Source organism: Gopherus evgoodei, chromosome 5, assembly GCF_007399415.2.
Source record: "Gopherus evgoodei ecotype Sinaloan lineage chromosome 5, rGopEvg1_v1.p, whole genome shotgun sequence".
Taxonomy (NCBI): domain Eukaryota; kingdom Metazoa; phylum Chordata; order Testudines; family Testudinidae; genus Gopherus; species Gopherus evgoodei.
Genome location: NC_044326.1, coordinates 90311676 through 90328356, shown reverse-complemented (window position 1 = coordinate 90328356; position 16681 = coordinate 90311676). Strand labels below are relative to the sequence as shown.

At 44.0% G+C, this 16681-nt stretch overlaps 1 pseudogene; it reads right to left on the bottom strand.

Annotated features, from left to right (window-relative positions):
• Positions 1-4782: 4782 nt before the first annotated feature.
• Positions 4783-4933, bottom strand: LOC115652979 (annotated as a pseudogene).
• Between the last annotated feature and the right edge of the window lie 11748 nt (positions 4934-16681).

The following is a 16681-nucleotide window of genomic DNA, read 5'->3' as shown; positions in this document are numbered from 1 at the left end:
CGAACACCCGTGCAAGCAGGTCTCCTTCCCTGCGGTTTGCAGGAGGGTTCGGGGAACGCGAGAGCAAACCGCGGCGAAGCTGGTCTCCTTCCCCGGTTTGCTCTCGCGTTCCCCGAACCCCCGAGCAAGCAGGTCTCCTTCCCTGCGGTTTGCAGGGGGGTTCGGGGAACGCGAGAGCAAACCGCGGCTAAGCTGGTCTCCTTCCCCGGTTTGCTCTCGCGTTCCCCGAACCCCCGAGCAAGCAGGTCTCCTTCCCTGCAGTTTGCTCACGCGTTCCCCGAATCCCTGAGCAAGCAGGTCTCCTTCCCTGCAGTTTGCTCTCGCGTTCCCCGAATCCCCGAGCAAGCAGGTCTCCTTCCCTGCGGTTTGCAGGGGGTTCGGGGAACGCGAGAGCAAACCGCGGCGAAGCTGGTCTCCTTCCCCGGTTTGCTCTCGCGTTCCCCGACCCCCCGTGCAAGCTGGTCTCCTTCCCTGCGGTTTGCTGGGGGGTTCGGGGAACGCGAGAGCAAACCGGGGGAGGAGACCAGCTTCGCCGCGGTTTGCTCTCACATTCCCCGAACCCCCCTGCAAACCGCAGGGAAGAAGACCTGCTTGCAGGTGGGTTCGGGGAACGCAAGAGCAAACCACGGCGAAGCTGGTCCCCTTCCCCGGTTTGCTCTCGCGTTCCCCGAACACCCGTGCAAGCAGGTCTCCTTCCCTGCGGTTTGCAGGAGGGTTCGGGGAACGCGAGAGCAAACCACGGCGAAGCTGGTCTCCTTCCCCGGTTTGCTCTCGCGTTCCCCGAACCCCCCTTGAAGCCGCCCAACAGCGCTGCAGTGTGGCCACATCTAACACCACTTGCAGCGCTGTTTGCTGTAAGTGTGGCCAATCTGCAGCGCTGGCCCTATACAGCTGTACTAATACAGCTGTAACAACCAGCGCTGCAAAATTGTAGATGTAGACATACCCCCAGAAGGCTGAGCTTTCCTTGAAAAAGTGAGCATGCTACATAGTCAGCATAGGTGCCCTTCTTGAGCTTGAATGGCATTAAAAACAAACAATACTTTCTGGTGATTTGGGCTCTGAATTATATAGAGATTCTAAATTGTTCAGGAATTCTGCTGAAATATTAAATCCTGTGGAAAAGGCAGGAGCTTGATTCACAGGTGTAGTGGAAAGAGATGGCGGGTGCCGAATGCTGCTGTCCAGCTCAGTGTAAATTGAGCTGCAGAGGACAGATTTTACTTACAGTCTGGTCAGAAGTTCCCACCAGCAGAGAGTCAGGTGTAGCACAGCCTCATTCTGCTATGCCCCCCCATCTCCCCAAATAAGCTCCTCTCCACCTCCTACTTCTCCTTCACTAGTGTGAAAGTAGAATGAATTATATTGTAAAATAAGAATGGATTAAAGAAATGTTGTATGTACCTTTAAGCAGAAATAAGAAATGCTGAAATACAGGTGCCAGGAAAAGAAACATTAGACATAAACAATGGTGCTAATGGCGAAACATTAACAGAAGATTGGTAATAGTTAGTAAGGAAATAAGATAAGTTTACCTGGGCTAGGCATGCATATCAGATTCTGCTTCCTTTATTAACTTGTTAAGTTCTCGCCCTTTTATCTGTATAAATAAGATAGTTTGTGTCTTGCATGGTGCTCACATTATCTGACTGTTGTTAGCAGAGCACTGTGCTAATAAAACAGAGTGGTCTGACAAACTGTGAGTCCTGAGTCTAACTTTGACAACTTGGAGGTTCCACTGAGATGGCAACCGTCTTCACTGGGGTTGTGTGATTCCTGACCGTTTTTGTAGGACAACTGTGGCAACCGGCACCTGGGCATTTGGCCCAAGCGGTCTTCCACCAGAACGGAAAGGCGCACGACCACAGTGAAGTCTACGCCATCGAACCTGTTGGTTCCCACTCTGTTCTGGTAGGGATCCCGGAATCTGATATCAGGAATCTGGTCAGGTAATTATTTCTGTGTTTTGTCTGGACTGAGGACTGTCCTGTCTCTGTGTCTATCTGTCCTCCTGTGGAGTGTTTGAGTCTGGGTGCCGTCTCCATTCGGAGATCGGCCGACCAAGGGTTTCTGTCCCCACGTTCCGAGTGAGTGGAATCTGCACAATTGCAGCTGCACTGCACTTGGTGTGAAAGCAAGGGCGATTGAGGCAGTAGCCTGTGGGCTCCTTTTGCGTGTTGCACCAGGCATTGCTCTGACGAACTCGAATTTCCTTCTTGTGTGATTGGTGTGTGAAGTCCTCCTGTATGGGTAACCAGATGTCTAAGTCAGGACAGTTCCCTAAACGAACGCCGGCTCATTTTATGTATTTAGGATGGGTTCGGACTCTTGTAAATTTCTGGAAAAATGGTCTAGGCTAACTCAGGGGGATCCCAAAACTCAGTGGCCACTGTTAAAATCGTGGAACAAAGACCGAGTGGATGTCTTAAAGGACAAACTCGGCCAACCTAAAACTAAATTGGCTAAAGGAGAGGTTAATTGTTTCATGCAGTGGTGGGAAGAGGCAAACCATAGGTGGACAAAATCAAAACTCGCCTCTCTCAAATATTGAAATAATAAGTTAAAAGCTTTATTAAAAGCCTCCTGTCCCACCACCAGCCCACCAGACTGAGCGCTCCCCTATACCCAGTTCTCAAAAACCCCCCACCCCGGATCGATCCAACCCCCTTCATACTCCCATCTCATTGTAAAAAAAGGACAAAAATCCCCTTGTTCTGTTCCCCTTTGTTGTCTGCCTCAGAAACCGATTCTTTAGTGTTCCACTACCAATTCAGCAAGCGGGGGGCTCCTCAACTAGCCCGCGCCCTTCCTGGTCCCTTTCCTTGAACATTTCTTTCAAAATTGTGAAGTGACCACAATATCACTCACAAACGGTTCATTGGAAAAAAGTAGGATCGGGCCCAGAAAAGCAGGCAAGCAACAGATAAAGAAACTGAAAAACAGGTTGGAAGCCCTAAGGGCATAGTGTCAGGAGTAAGAAAAGCGGTAAGTGCAGGCATGAACCCCTGGAACAATACTTAAAATGGTGAAATCTGAGGTGATAAAGGTGTCATTTTGAGAGATAAGCAAGTGATTTAAGGAAACAGAGTGAAAACCTAACTCTACAGAGGCTGGAGAGAAGTAAGCAGTTAAATTGTGTGAAAATGTTAAAAAGGACCATGTTAAAGAGAGAGAATTCTTGGTTTCTTTGCAGTCATTCTGAAGGGAAAATGGACCCTTTTCCAGAAGAATGCCTGTAAATAATCCAAATATATATACAGCTATGTAAAAACAAAGCAGTGTAAAGGAATGTTAAGGCAAAGAAAATGTGTATGTATCTATTTGTCTGTGAAAATATGTAAAGTTCTAAGAATCTAAACCAGCACATCTGGTTTGTAAAACTCCTGTTTTGTAGGTATAAGATAAATTGGTTTTATTTTTAATGCCACTAAACATTCATTTGACTCTTTGGCCATGGCTACACTGGCGCTTTAGAGCGCTGCAACTTTCGCGCTCAGGGGTGTGAAAAAAACACCCCCCTGAGCGCTGCAAGATACAGTGCTGTAAAGCCTCAATGTAATCAGTGCCGCAGCACTGGAAGCGCGGCTCCCAGCGCTGCAAGCTACACCCGTAAGGGATGTGGTTTACGTGCAGTGCTGGGAGAGCTCTCTCCCAGCGCTGGCACGCCGACCACACTCACACTTCAAAGCGCTGTCAAGTGTAGCCATACCGTTTAATTCAAAGTTGCAAAACTGACAGACCTTTTTGCAAGACACAGGTAATTAGTGTTGTTTAACTTTGGGATTTAGCATTTAACCCTTAAGGAGTAACTTGATTCTTTACAAAATTTAAAATGTTTTTAAATAAAGACCAAGTCATGGCTGCAATAGGGCAGTCAAAATCAGGAAAATAGGGAGAGATTCGGCAGACTTGTTTGGTTTCTTTTTTTGTAATAATAGCAGATAAGAGCTGTAGTGAAAGAATAAGAAATGAACAGTGATCCTCTGAAGCAACAGCAAAGGTGAGGTGCACAAAACAAAAAGAAGCAATGTTAAAAACACTGAGCCTTAAAATGGCTCTGTGTAATCAGACTGTCACTTTGATAAGGGTACATGAAAACTCTGTAACAACAAAAGAAACAGTTACACCTTATGCAAAAATTGATATGGCTAATGTTTAAAAAAAAGTTGTAGTATAGAAGGAATGTGCATTTTCCCTGGACATGTGCAGTGTATATTGTAGAAAGGGGTAAAAGAAATGCAAATGAAATGTGCTACTGAATTAAAATCCTATTAGGGCTCCAAAAAGAGCCGCAATAGACTGTGTTTTCTTTTACAGATCTCTGTGTTTTTTTTAAGCAGGAGTTGAAAGTGGAAAGAAATCAAAACTCTGGTGGAAGTTGATTGTGTCCCTTTTAAGGGTATGGCTACACTTGACATTTCAAAGCGCTGCCGTGGCAGCGCTTTGAAGTGTGAGTGTGGTCAGAGCGCCAGCGCTGGGAGAGAGCTCTCCCAGCGCTGCACGTAAACCACATCCCTTACGGGTGTAGCTTGCAGCGCTGGGAGCCACGCTCCCAGCGCTGTGGCACTGATTACACTGAGGCTTTACAGCGCTGTATCTTGCAGCGCTCAGAGGGGTGTTTTTTCACACCCCTGAGCGCAAAAGTTGCAGCGCTGTAAAGTGCCAGTGTAGCCATGGCCCAAGACAGAGTCTCTGAGCTCTGCCGATAGCTTTGAATCCAAAAGCCAAGCCTGTCTTGATGCAAATTACCTAACTGATAAAGGAAGGTGATAACTGCCAGCACAAAAGAAATTGCCTAAATAAAAGACATGGTATAACAAGATCCCTTTAAGAGATTTGATGCTGAATGTTATTGTTAAGTTAAGTTTTCAACTAGCAATAATCGTGCCTTGGATTAACCTTATGAGCTACGATACTGCCAGTAAACATTGAAATAAATTTTAATGTTAGTAAGTACCCCTGTGACAACGTATAGTGTGTATGATTTTTGGAAAAATCCTTGAAGGTAATATGGTTATGATGCTTCTCAGCTATTACCTGTGAATAAACTTAAAGCTTAACACAGCAGGAAAAACATTACAAACTTGGTCTGCTATAGAAGAAGAAAAACTTGAGGTACACCACCTCATGAATTTAATAACTAAACAATGGAATAATTTCTCCATAACCCTTAAAAAGTAGAACCCATTAAAACCTGGCCTGCCTATAGAACAAAAAAAACACAGGAAAATATGAGGGTAATTCCTCTGTTTTGCCTGCAATCAGCAAGGGTATTTGTAAAAGAAAGGAATCTCTTTTAAGCGATAATCAATTCCACCCTGAAAGAAGTAGAAAAATCTTGTTTTTGTCTTTCAGAAAATCAGAAAAAGCTAATACCAGCTACAGAACAACCTATTACAAAAACAAATGAAAGTAAAAAAACATACTTCAATAGCTATGGAATGTACTGAAATGCAGATATTTAGAACATAAGATGTTTTGGGTAATATCAGAAACTATTAAGGTTTTGATGCATCTGTTAAAGCAAAGGAAAAATCATTGTTTGATACCTATCAATATAAATAAATGCAGTATGTCTCCAGTATGGTGAGACAAAATTTGTTAAGTGAAGAAACTGTTAAAATCGCACATCAACAGGCTCTGGAAGCAAAGACATGGAAGGTTAGCCCACTCCCCAGATTGCACCTGGGATCTTTCTGGCTGTCCTGGACCTCAAGCCAGTGGAATGGGGAGAAAGGGAAACTATTGGACACCAGAGGTTGTACCAAGTGGACTCCTCAAAAGTGGGTATGCTTATCCATGCCTGCTGCTCCAAAGCCCTGTAGTAAAGACATTTCACTAGAATCCTATATGTGGGATAAAATGAATTATGAGATCAAAGTACTGTATAATGGGCTATGTGTATGTGTTAATTCTTGGGGGAAAAGTGTTTTAAAAGGATAAAAGTGTTAGCAACCCACCAGAAGACAAATGTAAACGTAATGTAAGTACTGTGTTTACCAGTTGCCACAATAACAACAACAAAAAGTCTTAGCTTACTGTAAGCACTGATTTAGCTGAGTTCTCTTATCAATCTTGGGATTAAATGGCAAAGTTACCAATCATCTGTTAAAGGTAAAAAGAAACATAGTTCCTTTAAAAAAAAAAAAAGGTGGGAAACGGAACCATTCATATTATACACACAAATGGGGACATGTTAAGAATTGCCACTGCAGAAAAACATAACAGCTTACCATTGGTATAACATTTTCTGTATGGTCTCCCACAACTACTGGCATACTGATGTTACTACCCCTAATTGTTTTTGGTTTTAAATTGTATGTGTTTAATTGAAATGTTTAAAATGTGCGGGTGGATAAAACAAATGTGTGCAAAGCTAAAGCCACAGGCCCAAATCACCTCCCAGTATTTTCTATTACGTGGACTAAATAGAATTGACACTGGCAATTAATAATCTTAGTGTCAAAAAGGGGATATGCAGGAGCAGGATTTTATAATGTCCCATAAGAATTTAAGTATGATTTAATATCATCCTGTCAGCCACCCTTTTTAAATAGCAGAAAGAAATGACCCTCTGGGACTATAAGATTCTGTTTTCCCACATGCATTACAAATTGGGCCCTCTCTAACTCTTTGTTTTAAGATTTAGGTAGTAAGAGACAGGATTCTCTATTGTGTCTATGTTAAGTAAATTAGAGAAACATTGAAGGCCTGGGTCTCAATGTAAATTGTCTTGGTTATTAATTATAAAACTTAGCAAGGTTTAATTTGCAATGCCTTTTTGTTCGATATAAAATACTGCTGTTTGTATTCTCAATCTGTTTGTGTAAATGAGGAATGCACGCATCAGGAAAAGATAAGGTGTGAAGGCCATTGTTATAGCCAGAGTCAAGGAAGAAGTAGTAAAGAGTCTTAAAGAACATCAAAGAATCATCAGACACTGCTTACTAGCCAGCCGGCTGTTAAACTGTCTGGCATCTCAGAGCGGATACACGCTTCGCAGTGTAAGAATGCACCACCACCAGCGAACCAATCACCACCTCAGGACCATGCAGAGTCAATTTTGACTCCAGAAGAAGATGTAGAGGAACAGCCTGCAATACCTTACAATCTACGTTCTCCTAAGGGTTGCCAGAAGCAGACGACGACCTAAAGCAAGGCCCAAGAAGCAGCAGTAGCAAGCCTAGCGCCTGCTGCCTAGTGGACATAAAATCGTGACTGTGGTTCCCTCAGTTGAGGTTGTCAGAACCAGAAGGGCCCTGCCTCCAACATGTGCCTCTGGTGACACCTGTTCCTCAGCTGCAGGTGTAGTAAGGTCTGGGGAATCCACAATGACAATTCTTTTATCCAGCAGCAAGTGTGGATAGCTCAGACCCCTGATATTTCTAAATGCTGGGTCTGCAGCCACATCCCAGCCACTCAAGCTGCGGTTCCTGTCCTGGCTATCCCACTCAATTCCCCAGACCTCACTGGAGGACCTCGTCCATTTAACACAATATGGAACAGCAATGACACCAGGGAAGAGACTATTGGCAGTTCCTTTATCCTACTTGGGGGTGTAATACACCATACAAAAAGGCTCCTGAGGTTACAAGCAGTAGTTAAAATAATGGCAAATAAAATTGGAGAAAGTTTACAAGCCCTGGCCAAAGAAACAGGGGCGATCTGACAGATGGCCCTCCAAAACCATCAGGCATTGAACATAGTGCTGGTGGCCAAAGGAGGGTACTGTGCTCTCATTGGAAAACAACACCAATGAGGTAACAGATCGCACTAGCCACTTAGAACAAATCACATATCTTCCCCATAAAGAGCCGAGTTCTTTATGGAAGTGGCTAAGTAACCTGTTCAATTTCTCTGGCATAAGAAACTGGTTGTTTCAGGGAGCCCTGACTATCCTGTTTGGAATCCTAATAATTTTTGTATGTTTTCAGTCAGTTTCCTGTTGTATCCAAAATTGTATAAGGCATGCCATGCAGGTGACTGCCCCAGAACAGAGTGCTAATATGATGATTTTGAATATCACTGATGAACAAAGAGATAAAGAATATGTGGAACCCAGTAAAATGTTGGTCATGGTGAAAGCTTGACCAAAAGGAGGGATTGTGAAAGTAGAATGAATTATACTGTAAAAATAAGAATGGATTAAGAAATATTGTATGTAACTTTAAGCAGAAATAAGAAATGCTGAAATACAGGTGCCAGGAAAAGAAACATTAGGCATAAACAATGGTGCTAATGGCGAAATATTAACAGAAGATCAGTAATAGTTGGTAAGGAAATAAGATATGCATGCCTAGTCCAGGTAAATTTATCAGATTCTGCTTCCTTTGTTATCTTGTTAAGTTCTCGCTCTTTTATCTGTATAAATAAGATAGTTTGTGTCTTGCATGGTGCTCACATTATCTGGGTGTTATTAGCAGAGCGCTGTGCTAATAAAACAGAGTGGTCTGACAAACTGTGAGTCCTGAGTCTAACTTTGACACTGGATGACACAGTTGCCTTCTCCCAGGTTTGTGGAATATAAATAAACAGCCTTATTTAAAAAGAATACAATTCAAAACACTTCAGCAACTACACACATGTAACTACAAAAAAACAAACCTATCTTTTTGTACTTACAACTGGGAAACAAAAAATTAAAAAGCAGAAAATAAAGAAATCCTTCCCATAGCCGAGAAAGAGACAGGCAGAAGACCAAAAAACAAAGGACTTAGACACAACTTCCCTCCACCCAGATTTAAAAAAGTTTTGTTTCTTGATTGTTCCTCTGGTCAGGTGTTTCAGGTTTCTTCTTTTCAGGTGTAAAAAAACATTAACCCTTAGCTATCTGTTTATAACAGTGCCAGAAGAGACTGTCATTATATGGGAAGAATACCCTCAGAGTTTTACATTAGAGAATGTCCAGACTACCTGCCATATCGGCGGCTAGCAATCAATTTTTTCGGGGATCAATATATCGCATCTCATCTAGACACGATATATCGATCCCCGAACGCGCTCCTGTCGACTCCAGAACTCCACCGGAGCAAGTGGGAGTAGCGGAGTCGACACGGGGAGTCGCGGACATCAATCCTGCATCGTGAGGACCCCAGGCAGCTACACTATTCACGTAGCTGAAGTTGCGTATCTTAGATCGATACCCCCCCGGTGTAGACCAGCCCTGAGCTGCTTTAATTTCATAGCAGAAAGTAACTGGGCAGACAGGAGAATCTAGCTCTAGATAAATAAAGATGCAATTTTAAACACTGCAAAGTTAAGTCGTAAATGTATCTTAGTTTATAGTTACCAATCTGCTATTGCATCACCAACTCCAAAGGAGAAGTGTATTACTCTCTACGATTGTCTTTGACAAACATATTTAAACTTGGAAAAGTTCCTTTGAGACGGAGTTGTGAACTTCACTGTACACTAACTGAAACACAATTCTTAAATATATCTCTTGAATTTCACTGCTAGAAACTGAAATGATCAAACTGTCCCATTTTGGCCTTAGCTTACATGAGGGAATTGTTTTGAGGTTTCAAATCTAAAGTTTTCCCCTAGTCCTTGATTCTCAGTATGTCGTCAGCACAACAACCTATGCTGTCTCAGAGCACTTCTGAATATGTACCAAAGAGCAGAGAAGAGGGTTTCAAAAAGCACAAATAAGATTTATTTCATAGCTGAGTCGAGAAGCAATGTTGTTTTTTTAAGATGAAGAGGATAATGCTCATTAATCAGACACATCTGGGGCTGCAAATACCTCTTCAACCCTATAATTCTCTTTCTATACGATTTTATTTCAGGTTGTTTTACCTGAGACTTACCACACTGAGGATCCATCAAGCCATCCAAGGGTGCTCTAAGTCCAAAATCTAGACTTTCCAGCTTCATCTTCCAGCCATTGAATTACCTTTCTCTGCTAGCCTGAAGAGCCAATTATTTAATATTTGTTCCCAAAGTAAGTACTTACAGACTGTAATCAAGTCACCCCTTAATCTTCTCTTTAAGATAAATAGATTGAACTCCTTGAATCAATGACTATTAAGCATGCTTTCTAATCCTTTAATCATTCTCGTGGCTCTTCTCTGAACCCTCTCCAATTTATCAACGTCTTTCCTGAAGTATGGACACCAGAACTGGACACAGTATTCCTGCCGTGGATCACATCAGTGACAAATACAAAGGTAAAATAACCTCTCTACTCCTACTTGAAATTCCCTTGGTAACAATCAGGATCCAGACACTCCAAGGGGAGAACAGGGGATTGAGCCCCAAAGAATAAACAGTCAATCAACTGTACACAACATTATTGTGCTATAAAATAAGCCAAGTAAGTTCTATTGTGAAAGCTTGTAATGTTCTAAACTTGATAACCATTATGAGCTTCGTATGCAGGCTATGGTTATGAATGTAAAAACACTGGCAGGACGGATTTGGGGAGACTCGGGATAGGAAGGCCTGTTAGTGCCCCCTTGCAAGGAGTAGCTAGGCCAGTGGAAGCCAGGGTGCTTGTGGGCAGGCTACTGAGCAGCACGAGCTTATGGGACACACATGCCTTACTGGTCTGGGTAATCCTCAAAATATCACACCCCTGCTTATGCATCCATGGATCACATTAACTCTTTTGGCCATAGTGCACACTAGGAACTCATGTTCAGCTGACTTCCACCATGACTCACAAGTCTTTTTTAGAGGCACTACTTCCCAGGATAGAGCCCCACATTGTGGAACTGTGGCCTATATTCTTTGGTTGAATGTATACATCTAGGAAGAGACTAAAATGCATATTGTTGCTTGTGCCCAGTTTACCAAGCAATCAGGATCGCTCTGTATCTGTAACCTGTTCTCTTCATTATTTACCAGTACCTCAAAGTTTGTGTCATCTGCACACTTTATCAGCAATGATTCTCTCCCCACCCTCCCCAGATCACTGATAAAAATGTTAAGTAGAGTAGAACCAAGAACTGATCCTGGAAGGACCCACAAGAAACATACCCAATGATTCCTCGTTAACAATTAACTTTTGAAACCTAGCAGTTAGCCAATTTTTAATCTGCTTAATGTATGCTATGTTACTTCTATATCCTTCTAACATTTTAAGCAAAATGTCATGCACCTTTCAGAACCCTAAATATGTTACATCCACACTCTTACCTTTATCAAGCAAACTTGTAATCTCAAGAAAAAAGATTTCAAGTTAGTTTGACAATCTATTACCTACAAACCATGGTCTTTGGCATTAATTACATTACCTCCCTTTAATTCTTTATTTATTGAATCCTGTATCAGTCACTCCACTATTCTGCCCTAGAATAATGTCAGACTGACAGGCCTATGATTACCTAGGTCATCCGGTTTGCCCTTTTTTAATATAGGCATAACATTAGCTTTCTTCTGGCCTTCTGGAACTTCCTTGGTATTTCAAAATGTATAGAGAATCAACAAGATGGTCCAGTGATCTCCTCAGCCAGCTCTTTCAAAACTCTTAGATATACGTTATCTGAACCTACTGATTTAAAAATGTCTTACTTTACTAGCCGCTGATTAACATCATCCTGAGACATTAGTGGAATGGAAAGAGCGTTATCATCACTATATGATACGACTACATAATCTTTTTTCCCCCCAAATACAAAACAGAAATATTTATTGAACACGTCTGTCTTTTCTGAATTATTTGCCATATTTGTTAGTAACAGGCTGTGTCATAAACAGATAGCTAAGGGTTAATGTCTCTTTCACCTGAAGCACCTGACCAGAAGACCAATCAGGAAACCGGATTTTTTCAACTTTGGGTGGAGGGAATTTTGTGTCTGAGGTCTTTGTCTGCCTGCCTGCTTTCTCTGAGCTTTGGAGAAGTAGTTTCTCCTTTCTAATCTTCTGTTTCTAAGTGTAAGGACAAAGAGATCAGATAGTAAGTTATATGGTTTCTTTTCTTTGGTATTTGCATGAATATAAGCGCTGGAGTGCTTTCATTCGTATTCTTTTTGAATAAGGCTGTTTATTCAATATTCTTTTAAGCAATTGACCCTGTATTTTGTCACCTTAATACAGAGAGACCATTTGTATGTATTTTTTCTTTCTTTTTTATATAAAGCTTTCTTTTAAGACCTGTTGGAGTTTTCTTTTCTGGGAAATTTCAGGGAAATTGAGTCTGTACTCACCAGGGAATTGGTGGGAGGAAGAAATCAGGGGGAGATCTGTGTGTGTTGGATTTGCTAGCCTGATTTTGCATTCCCTCTGGGTGAAGAGGAAAGAGCTTTTGTTTCCAGGACTGGGAACGGAGAGGGGGAGTCACTCTGTTTGGATTCACAGAGCTTGTGTCTGTGTATCTCTCCAGGAGCACCTGGAGGGGGGAAGGGAAAAGGTTTATTTCCCTTTGTTGTGAGACTCAAGGGATTTGGGTCTTGGGGTCCCCAGGGAAGGTTTTTCAGGGGGACCAGAGTGCCCCAAAACACTCTAATTTTTTGGGTGGTGGCAGCAAGTACCAGGTCCAAGCTGGTAACTAAGCTTGGAGGTTTTCATGCTAACCCCCATATTTTGAATGCTAAGGTCCAAATCTGGGACTAAGGTTTGACATGGTGGCAGCGGTGGGATAGAATCCAGAAGCCAGTAGGAATATTATATTTTTCTTTTCTCTGCTAGGGACTTTTTAGCAGAGAGAGTTTGGTTTTAAAAAGAAACCAGAGAGAATTTTTTTTTCTGCTCTCTCTGGCAGTTTGTGGCTTGCATATTAAGCAAGAAGCCATTAAGTAGCTGTTACAGGTCTTTTGTCATGCAATAGCTCTCCCATTGAGAGTCATTACCAGCACTATATACATGCAAATAAAGTGGTTTTTCAGGTTTACTTAACATTGAAGATTAGCTAAAGGCACTGTTGCTAGGCAGACTTCAGGAGGCAACAGAGAGCCTGCAGTTCAGAATATAACCACCAGAGGGCACCCCAACACAAGAAAACCGGAACCATGACTTCTAAGGCAAAAATTGAGGCCAAAGAAGAAGTCAGAGAAGCTGAACACAGGCGAGAGATGGAAAAACACAAACAGGAACTAGAAATAAAACAAAAAGAGATGGAGCTGAAAAAAAAGGAAGAAAGCATCAAACTGGCAGCCTACCAAAGAGAACAGGCAGCCAAAGAGGCAGCACACAAAAGAAAACTAGAAGAAGTGGTGGCCCACCGAAGGAAACAAGCAGAAGAAGAGTTGGCCCACAGAAGGAAGCACGAAGAAGAAGAGGCGGCCCACCGCCGAGACATGGAAAAACAACAAAAAGAAATGGAAAAACAACAAAAAGAAAATAAAGAGAAGGAAAAACAGAGAAAATATGAACTGGACTTGGCAAAAGCTGGGCTGCATGTGCCAGCCAACCCTAACAACCCGGCGCCAATTATTGCTACACAGCACAGGAAATTTCCCACCTACAAGGCAGGGGATGACACCGAGGTCTTCTTGGAAAATTTTGAAAGAGCCCGTCTTGGGTACAGCATCCCCGAAGACCAGTACATGGTAGAATTAAGGTCACAGCTCAGTGGACCTTTAGCAGAGGTGGCAGCTGAAATGCCTAAGCAGCAAATGAATTACTATAAACTTTTTCAAACCAAGGCCAGATACAGAATGGGGATAACCCCAGATCATGCCCGTCGGCGCTTCAGAACCCAAAAGTGGAAACCAGAGGTGTCATTTCCCAAACACGCCTACTACGTTGCAAAAAACTATGAGGCTTGGATAACAGGACACAACGTTCAAACCTTGGAAGAACTGCATCTCCTCATACAAATGGAGCAGTTCTTGGATGGTGTTCCTGAAAACATCACACGGTACATACAAGATGAAAAACCCAAAGATCTCGCTGAGGCGGGGGAGATTGGAGCCAAATGGATGGAAGTGGCAAAAAGCAAGAAAGCTACTGTCAAGGGGAACGAATACCCCAGGGGGCACACCGACCATAAACCCTACAACCGAGGACAGCCAAAGACCCCACATACAACCCAAGTAAAGCCACAGACACCCTACTTTTCCACCTCGCCAGTCTCCAGTAACGCACCTCGGCCCAGTGACCCATCAGATAGAAGATGCTTTAAGTGTAATGAACTGGGACATATCAAGGCCAACTGTCCAAAGAACACCATGCGAGTGCAATTCATTACACCACCATCACACCAAAGATCCCCAGGCCCGGATGCCTCTCAAATACCCTTGGAGCGAAGGGAAAATTTGAGAGTGGGCGGAAAGAAGGTTACTGCGTGGAGAGACACGGGGGCACAAGTGTCAGCTATCCACCAATCCTTCGTAGACTCCAAATTCATCAACCCAAAGGCCAAAGTTACAATTTACCCCTTCATGTCACAAGCTGTAGACTTGCCTACAGCTGAACTGCCTGTCCAGTACAAAGGCTGGTCAGGAATGTGGACTTTTGGAGTCTATGACAATTATCCTATCCCCATGCTACTGGGGGAAGACTTGGCCAACCAGGTGAAGCGGGCCAAGACAGTGGGAATGGTTACACGTAGCCAAACCAGGCAAGCTTCCAGACCCATTCCTGTTCCTGAGCCGTCCACAGAGGCCCCGTCTGTGTTACCAGAGACCCAGACAGAGGTAGTGGACCCGGATTCCATGCCTACCACTGAAACAGCCACAGCATCTCCAGTCCCAGGCCCGGAACTGGAACAGCAACAAGCACCAGCAAGTGCAACCACATCTTCAAACTCAACGCCAGAGGGCGCCAGCGAGCCAGAACTGGCAGAAGCAAAAGACAGCCATACCCAAAAGGCTCAGCCAGAGCCTGAAATACCCTCAGGTGCACCAGCGGAGAGCGGTTCACCAGCAACGAAAACAAACCCCTCATCTACATCGCTTCCAGGGGGACCAAGCCCAAGTCCACAGTCTGAGGAAGAACTGGTGATCCCAGCCTCAAGGGAACAGTTCCAGACTGAGAAGGAAGCAGATGACAGCCTTCAGAAAGCGTGGGCGGCGGCACGGAGCACCCCACCGCCTCTCAGCTCTTCTAATCGATCCCGGTTTGTTATAAACCAAGGACTTTTATACAAGGAGATTCTTTCTGGTGGACACCGGAAAGAATGGCAGCCGCAAAAACAGTTGGTGGTTCCAACTAAGTACCGGGGGAAGCTCTTAAGCTTAGCCCATGATCATCCCAGTGGCCATGCTGGGGTAAACAAAACCAAGGACCGGTTGGGGAAGTCCTTCCACTGGGAGGGGATGGGCAAGCATGTTGCCAAGTATGTCCGGTCTTGTGAGGTATGCCAAAGAGTGGGTAAGCCTCAAGACCAGGTCAAGGCCCCTCTCCAGCCCCTCCCCATAATTGAGGTCCCATTTCAGCTAGTAGCTGTGGATATTCTGGGTCCTTTCCCAAAAAAGACACCCAGAGGAAAGCAGTACGTACTGACTTTAGAGGACTTTGCTACCCGATGGCCGGAAGCAGTAGCTCTAGGCAACACCAGGGCTAACACTGTGTGCCTGGCCCTAACAGACATCTTTGCCAGGGTAGGTTGGCCCTCCGACATCCTTACAGATTCAGGGTCTAATTTCCTGGCAGGGACCATGGAAAAACTGTGGGAAACTCATGGGGTGAATCACTTGGTTGCCACCCCGTACCACCATCAAACCAATGGCCTGGTGGAAAAGTTCAATGGAACTTTGGGGGCCATGATACGAAAATTCATCAACGAATTCTCCAATAATTGGGACCTAGTGTTGCAGCAGTTGCTGTTTGCCTACAGGGCTGTACCACATCCCAGTTTAGGGTTTTCACCATTTGAACTTGTGTATGGTCACAAGGTTAAGGGACCATTACAGTTGATGAAGCAGCAATGGGAGGGGTTTACGCCTTCTCCAGGAACTAACATTCTGGACTTTGTAAGCAACCTACAAAGCACCCTCTGACACTCTTTAGCCCTTGCTAGAAAGAACCTAAAGGATGCTCAGGAAGAGCAAAAGGCCTGGTATAACAGACATGCCAGAAAACGTTCCTTCAAGGTAGGAGACCAGGTTATGGTCTTGAAGGCGCAACAGGCCCATAAGATGGAAGCATCATGGGAAGGGCCATTCACGGTCCAAGAGCGCCTGGCAACTGTAAACTACCTCATAGAATTTCCCAATTCCTCACTAAAGCCTAGAGTGTACCACGTTAATTTTCTCAAGCGTTTCTATTCCAGAGACTTACAGGTTTGTCAGTTTACAGTCACGGGAAATGATGCTCAGTGGCCTGACAGTGTCTACTACGACAAAAAAAAAGACGGTGGCGTGGAAAAGGTAAACCTCTCAACCACCCTGAAACGTCTGCAGCGGCGACAAATCAAGGAGCTGTGCACTAGCTTTGTCCCATTGTTCTCAGCCACCCCAGGACGGACTGAACGGGCATTCCACTCCATTGACACAGGTAATGCTCACCCAATCAGAACCCCACCCTACCGGGTGTCTCCTCATGCCCAAGCTGCTATAAAACGGGAAATCCAAAACATGCTACATATGGGTATAATCCGCCCATCTACCAGTGCATGGGCATCTCCAGTGGTTCTGGTACCCAAACCCGATGGGGAAATACGCTTTTGCGTGGACTACCGTAAGCTAAATGCGGTAACTCGTCCGGACAACTATCCAGGAACCATAAACCCCCTACAGGCCAAGGTGGATGCTATCCAAAAGTGGCCTGTCCCACGGTCCAAGAAGCAGGTCCAATC